We start from the raw sequence: 8,089 nt of genomic DNA, 5'->3' as shown, positions 1-8,089 counted from the left end.
GAGAATTTAGGGTGGAAAAAGTTGTTAGTATGTCTACTTTAGGTATATTCCATGACTTTATTAATCTTTGCTGAATTTGATAGCTAACATGGAGGCAAACTAGAAATATTATCTAGGAGGATGGTGTCAAGAGTTGAGAATAGAAGTAGGAAGCCAGATTAGGACATCGAGTTTACCACATGGATCTGATCTGGGGTTCATGTATATTCATATTTAGCACCGGATCTTGTATAACCTCTGAGTCTCTGGCAGTCTGAGTTCACAGTCCATTGTCATAGCTGGGAACATTCTAGGCTGCACTTATTTCAGGATCAATCTTTCTTGAGTGATAGAGTAGGATGACCTAGCCACCCATTAGAGAGTGGGACAGTCCTTCCCATTGCTAGGTTATAGTAATGGCAAGGTCCTGGAGAGGCCTCCAAAAGGGCTTATAATGACCAGTGTTGGTAAAGAAAGGGATCTGCTAGAAGTATCAGCCATCATTAATGTAACATTTTTATTGTCATTTTGTTAGACTTATTTGCTCTTTGCAGTTTGTATTGCCCCTATTTTATACAGAACTATAATGGTATATTTCATTTCTGGTTGTTTGGTAAAACATAACAACTTTGAAAAGAACCAGGTATTTCATGCCTGATTTTCTGGGCCTCTCAATCAGATATGGTAACTGTTTCAACTAAACTCTATCATGTAGTAGGGAAGCAGTTATAGATAATATCTAAAATATGGACTTGTTTGTGTTCAAATAGAATTCAGTTTACAAAAATAGACAAACCATTACAGACCCTATTTAACTGACTCCACTTTATTTATTTATTTACTTACATACTTGCTTGTCTTTTTCTCCTTTAGTTTGATGAAATTTTCTGCTGCTAAAGATAGATTTTTTCTTTTTCATTGCCACAAGGGTTATCACTGGGGCTCAGTGCTGACATTGTGACTTCACCACTCTCAGTGTTCATTTTCCTTTTTTTCTTTTTGTTTATCTGTCTTTCTATTTGTATTATTAGATAGTACAGATAGAAATTGATAGGGGAAGGGGAGATAGTGAGTGCGAGGGAGAGAGAGACACCTGTAGACCTGTTTCATGGCTTATGAAGAGCCCATCCCCTCTTAAGGTGGAGAGTGTCATTTCAAACTTGGGTCCTTTGCACATGGTAATATGTGTGCTCAACAGGGTGTACTACCACTAGGGCTCTGAGGCAGATATTTTTTTATTATGATGGTAGAAATGGCCATTAAAAGTTCCATGTCTACATTATAAGGAAAGGAATCCCTTTTTGTTTTTTTCTTTATATAGGACAGAGATAAATGGAGAGTGGAGGGTAAGACAGAGGGGGGAGAGAAAGATAGACACTTTACAGACCTGCTTCACCTCCTGCAAAGCGACTCCCCTGCAGGTGAGGAACTGGGATCCTTAAGCTGGTCCTTGCGCTCTGCACCACATCCTCTTAACCTGCTGCCGCTGGACTCTCAGGAATCCGTTTCTTCTTAGTTCTCTTCTGTGGTTAATGCATCTACATCTCGATAAATCCCTGCTGCTAGAAAATTGGAATTCCTGACTGATCAGAACTGAGTCAGGTGACAACACCTATAATCAATGAATGGTTGGAACACATATAAACCCTTCAAAATTACCAAGGTCTAAGGATTTTAGAAAAAGCCCTGCTCAAGATTTGTAATAGTCTCCATTCTCCTTCATATTCAGAAAGACAAGAAAGAGACATAGTTCAGAGCATCGAGTAGTAGACAATATTTTGCAGCCAGTTTTGCCCGGCTAGCATCGCAGGTGGAAGAGGATCCAGGAACCAGGCTTGTGGCAGTAGCAATAAAATCTTGATTCATGCAGATGCTCCAGAGTCAGGTGTGAGCACAGTGGATTAAGCCATGTGGCGCCAAACTGCAATGGCTGCCTCCCACTCTACGCGCCAGCCAGGTCTGGACACGGGAGAGAAAAGAGAGCGAAACCAGGAACAGAAGTGGGCTTTATAGGGTAAAACTGGAAGTGGCAAGTCAGGAATGGAGATGGCTGGGAAAGGGGGTGGAGAAAAGAAAGAGCAGGAAGGTAGAAAGCTTCCATAGCAACGGTTTCTAGGGTTTTTAACTCATGGGATTAATGTACCCTGCAGGCAGGGCGGGTCTAGAGGTAGAAAGAAGATAGATCAAAGGAATGGGTGGGGAATCTTTCAGGCAAAACAATGGTTATGTAAATAGACCATAGTGTCAGCAATTGAGGATGGAGCAGGGGGGCTGCCTGACACACTTTCCTAAGCCAGTCCTCAAAGATCTCCTACACAGTCTGAAAACAAAAGTATTGACTGGAATTCTGACAGATGTCATATAAGTGAAGCAAATGAAAACAACCTTGTGGACTCTTTGCTGTTATTGTTGTTGTCTATTTACTTGCTTTATGTCATCACTGGGGAATCACTGATGTGAATCAATTTTTTTTTTAAGATAGGAGGAGACAGAGGGAGAAGGAAAGATGCCACTGAACCCAAATTTACACCAATGTGGGGAGATCCAGGCTTGAACTGGGGTCATGCACATGACAGACATAAAAAAAGCAGTATCCAGGTGAGTTACTTTGTGAACTCTAACTGTGAAGACTTTTTAAGTTTCTGTCTGAAGTACCTGGGTGAGAATTGCCCTGTACTTAGATCAAAAGTCTTATTTTTTTTCAGATGTGAGGAAAATAGCAACATGAATATTCTCAAATTGGTTTATAAGTATTTTTCCAATATCTAAAAAAAAAAAAAAAAGCTACACAACTTTTTACAAAAGATAACAAACAAAGCAATGGGATGGTATATGAGTCAGGACTCTTTGGAAACTATCCAAAACCTTTTCTGCAATATGGAAAGCACCTGCAAATCTCTAATAAGAAATGCCATTAAAAATAAAAAAAGCTTATCCCTGTTATTTCTGGTCACAAGGATTCTGTATAAAGGGTACTGCTGGCTACATGGATGGGGTTGGACTCTCAAAAATGGAATCAGTTTGAATTTCCTCTAATTTAATTTGGCACAGAAAATTTAATGGAATTACACAAATCCCTGAAATCTAATATTTTTATGTGATAAGATTGTGTAAGAGGAGGGGGTGGAAAAGGAGTTTGGAGAATGTGATGACAGATGGAAAGTGGGCTCAAGCACATAGCGTTCCTATATATAGGGGAGGGGACAATCTGGTTAATCAAGGGGATGGGGGAGCTTTTTTAAATTTAGATTCAGGGATTTTATATATTCAGCAACATCATTTACTGAAGCAGCCTAACTGAATAGAACTTTAATTTTTTTTTTCTTTTATGGGGGTAGGTTATGTGATACATATTTTCAACATTTTTACATAGTCTCTCATGGTACCTGTGTTTAAAAAAAATCAAGTGGTATCTAAAAGCTTTGAGCATGTCTTTTGAGAGAGGGCTGAGAAGACATAATTTTAGAGAGAACTTCCAAGGAAATCTGATGACATTTTAAAAATCAGGGTCATCGTAGTCAATTTAGCAACACTGGAAAGTTAAAGTGAATGTTCACTGTGAAGATGGATTCGTACTGTAGTAGAGTGGCAATAGTTGGGGATGAAGACAGCTGAAAACAAGGTTCACTTCTCAGTAATTTAAGCATGGAATGGGTTTCCTTGCATTAGTTACATCAGTTTTTGTTCTTAATCTTCTTCTCCTCCTTCCCCTCTTCTTCCCCTTCCTCCTTTCTCTTCCTTCTCCTCCTCCTCCTCCTTCTCTTCCTTCTCCTCTTTCTTTCTTCTCCTCCTCCTTCTCCTTCTTTATCATTATCATCACTGGGGCTTGGTGTCTACAAGATTCCACCACTATTGGTGGGCAACTTTTCTTTTTCTTTCTGTTTGAGAGAGGGTAAAGGACAAAAGGAGGGAGAGAGAGAGGGAGAGAGAGAGAGAGAGAAAGAGAGAGAGAGAGAAGGGGAAGTACTTGTGGTACTGCTTCACTACTTGTGAAGCTTTTCCTCCACTACAGATGGGGACCAGTAGACTGAACCAGGGTCCTCATATGCGGTAACTTGTGCACTTTATCAGGTGCGCTGCTACCATCCAGTCTCAATATTCTTAATTTTGATTGTATTTATTTATTTATTTTTCATTTTCGGTTGTCACTGGGGTTTTGCTACTCCAGATCAACTTTCTTAGATAAAGACCAAGAGAGAGACAGAGAGACAGACACCACAGCACCAAATCATCATTTAGTGCAGTGGGGGCCTGGTTCAAACCTGATACATGCCCATAACAAAGCAAACATGCTTTCCAAGTGAAATGTTTTACTGGTCCTTCTTTTATTTATTTATTTATTTATTTATTTATTTAGTGAGTGTTTAGGATAAATAGTCTTCAGGATATCTTCATTTTTATATTTTATACTGTTAACAGGGATGCTTTTAGATGTCAATATCATTATGCCTTACTCCATATACCTTGAATTATAACAGGAAAAGTCTAGTGTTAAGTCAACTTTGGTAAAAGACATTTTCTTTGACCATTTGCTTTTGTTTTCTTCATAGTATCAATCTCATACTAAGGTTGTTACCTTTCCAGATTCTCCAAATGCCTGTTTTTTATTGGTTTATTTTATTTATTTATTTATTAGATTTAATATTTATTTATTTATTTTTATTTATTTATTAGATTTTATTTATTTATTAGATTTATTATTTGATTATTTATTGTTTACATTAGACCACTGATCAGCTCAGGCTTATGGTGGTGCTGAGGATTGAACTAGGGACCTTTAGTGCCTCAGCCATGATTTATTATTATTATTATCATTATCATTATTTTACCTCTAGGGCTATCAATGGGGCTCAGTACCTGTAGTACAAATCCACTGCTCCTAGGAGCCATTTTTTCCCCTATTTTGTTGGATAGGACAGAGAGTAATTGAGAGAGAAGGGGAAGATAATGAGGGAGAGAGAAAGACAGATACCTGCAGACCTGCTTTGCAGCTTGTGAAATGCCCTCCCTGCAGGTGGGGAACCAGAGACTTGAACCCAGATCCTTGTGCAGCTCTTTGAGCTTAGTAGTTTGTGTGCTTGCCTGGGTATGCCACTGCCCAGCCGCGAGGAATCTTTTTTACATAACCATTATATTGTATCCCCAGTTACCACTTATTGACCCATATCCCTATGTAAATCTAGATGGGAAGAGAAAAAAAAAATCACTTCCTGGAACTGTCTTAATGAATGAGGAAATGCCTTGCTAAGGTATGTTGGCAAACCTGACCTACCATCATCATTGGCACAAATTGACTTTTGTGCTTATATCTAATCATGGCCAGGGAATAGAGGTATAGGGCTAAGGTATTAAATAGTTCAAGGAACACTAAATGTTCATGCTCAAAAATACGCAGTAAATCAAGAGGTAGGAAAAAATTTCCAAAGTTAATGGAATAGAGATTATCCATGGCAGCTATTATCATATGAAGTACATCAAGCAATTAGTAAAGATGCATAGGTATTAGTTACCCTTAAATACATTAAACATAGAAAAGACATATACCTCTTAGTTGGCAACTAATTAACAGGAAATTGCAGATATGTCTGTAGTTGCCATAGTGACCAGAAGCCTACTCTTCAATAAGTTTTTGTTTTAGTGTAATGGTTTTTCAACTTGACTGCAAATTGGAACCACCTAGGGAGCTCTGATACACATTGCTGCCTGAATCCCACCTCCAAACTTCCTGATTTTAATGGCTGTGGGGTCAAGGCCTAGACATTTAGAGTTTAAATACTGCACAGATGATTGTCACTCACAGACTAGACTGAGGATGTCTTGTTTGGGGAATCTACCTATTCCCTAATACGCAAGGGCATCCTCAAGTTTATTCTATACACCATTTGGTGACATCCAAGGGTGTCCTTTAACCATTCTTCTTTTTAAAAATTTTTATTTATAAAAAGGGAACACAGACAAAAACCATAGGATAAGAGGGGTATAACTCCGCACAGTTCCCACCACTAGAACACCCTATCCCATCCCCTCCCCTGATAGCTTTCCTATTCTTTAACCCCCTGGGAGTATGGACCAAGGGACATTCTCAGGTGCAGAAAGTGGAAGGTCTGGCTTCTGTAATTGCTTCCCTGTTGAGCATGGGCATTGACAGGCTGATCCATACTCCCAGCTTGTCTCTTTCTTTCCCTAATGAGGTGGGGCTCTGGGGAAGCGAGGCTCCAGGACACATTGGTGGGGTCATCTGCCCAGGGAAGTCCGATTGGCATCATTCCTTATAATGTTCTTTCCTTCTATTCTAGTAACTGCTAGATACACTTCTCTAAATTGGGACTCCCATACATACCATATACTTTCAATTATAGGATGAAAAAAACTTGAATGCGATCGTGGCAACCAAGAGTAGGGAAGGCATACTGTCAATATGGTATGTCAGAACTAAGGGCAAAGGGCTGGGTGAGAGAAAATAAGAAGCAAAGCAAAAGCCTTTCTCTCTGAAACCAGGACGTGGTAAGAGTTGAACATTTAGGCATTTTCAGACTGAGATTTCCACACAAACACACATACAACATATAGATACATCATCTGAAAATCTTCCCAGCCTCCTCCCTGCTCAGCCTACTGCCAACTACTTGCTTAGGATATTGCTGAAAAATTCATACAATGCCTAAAACATAAATAAGTGAGAATTTCTATGTTTATTCATTCACTCACACATTCATTTATTCTATAAATATTGATTGAGTACCTACTATGTACCAACTACATTGCCAGACAGTGAGCAGTAATGAATAAAACAAGAGCTTATGGCATATACAAAGACCCTCAGCCTGTAAAATTCATTTAAAATGTGTGATATAGGACAATGACTTTTTTCACCAGCTTTTGAGTTCTAGTCTGTCCTTTTTTTTTTTTTTTTAATGAATACTTGCTGAATGAATGAACAACAGAGTAACTGGAGCATGGTAAGTGTGGGAATAAACCTAGAAGAGTGGGGATAATATTTAGGTTGAAATATAACACACATTAGTTATGCTTGGCCTTGTGTTTTAAGGTTTTTTTTTAAAAGAATATATTCTGTACATTGCAGAACCATTGCATGTGTTCAAATTGGTAAAGATAAAGTCTGGAGAAGTCTCTCAGAGAGGTATAAAAAAAGAGTCATTTGGCAAAGAGTAGAATAGAGGAATGTTCCAGAAAAAGGAAACAGAATGTCCAATAACTTTAAGAAAGTCATATACATTTTGAAAAACTGAAATACACTTTCTCCTTGGTAATATGAAAATAAAAGATAACCCAGCAGGGAGACAACTAGATAGAGAAATGTAGCACTGAGGAGTAGATGCTGTAGCAAAGGCAGTTGGCACAGAATTGAAGTGTAGAGGAGGGGTGTCGAATGTAGACTTGGAAAGTCAAGAAAAACTCCATGGAGAATGATGCACACAAGAAAAATGGTCTGACTTATTAGGAGAAAGAGATAATGTAAAGGTATATGGAGATGGAAGAGATGAGGGGGAAAAAGTGCTGCAAAAATAGAAAAGTAGAATTTTTAAAGGCACACAGGCAATGAAGTACCTTAAAATATACAGCTTAATATTTGTTATAATACAGAAATAAATTTTACAATATGGCAGGCATTCTAACATGCGTCCTAAGAAAATCCATTTGAATTAGTTATTAGTTAAGCAATTTAGATGAAGATAGTGTTTCACAGTTATTGAAATAAGAATACAAACTATTTAACTTTAGTTTTTACTTTGTTATTTGATTATAGTACTCCACAGATCAAATAAAAAAATAAATTATATATGTACATGTATGAATATCTATGCATATTATATGTGTATAATATTTTCAATTTTGGTAGACTATCTCTTTACCATCATAAAAAGTCAAACCAGACAAAAGAGAATAAGTATCACATTAACAATGAGACAAAGATCTGAAGAGAAATTTACTTGAAGGCATATTAAATGAAAACCTAGGGAGTCAAGAAAAGTTAATGGCCTTGAAATACACACCAGACAAGGGTTTATGTTTATGTAGATAATGTCCAGTATCCTAAAGGACCCTATAGAATGCAAAGAAACAAAGAAACAAACAAAAAAACTTCTGT

This window comes from Erinaceus europaeus, chromosome 12 (genome assembly GCF_950295315.1).
Source record: "Erinaceus europaeus chromosome 12, mEriEur2.1, whole genome shotgun sequence".
Classification (NCBI taxonomy): domain Eukaryota; kingdom Metazoa; phylum Chordata; class Mammalia; order Eulipotyphla; family Erinaceidae; genus Erinaceus; species Erinaceus europaeus.
The sequence above is the reverse complement of the archived record's forward strand: the minus strand, read 5'-3'. Positions refer to the sequence as shown.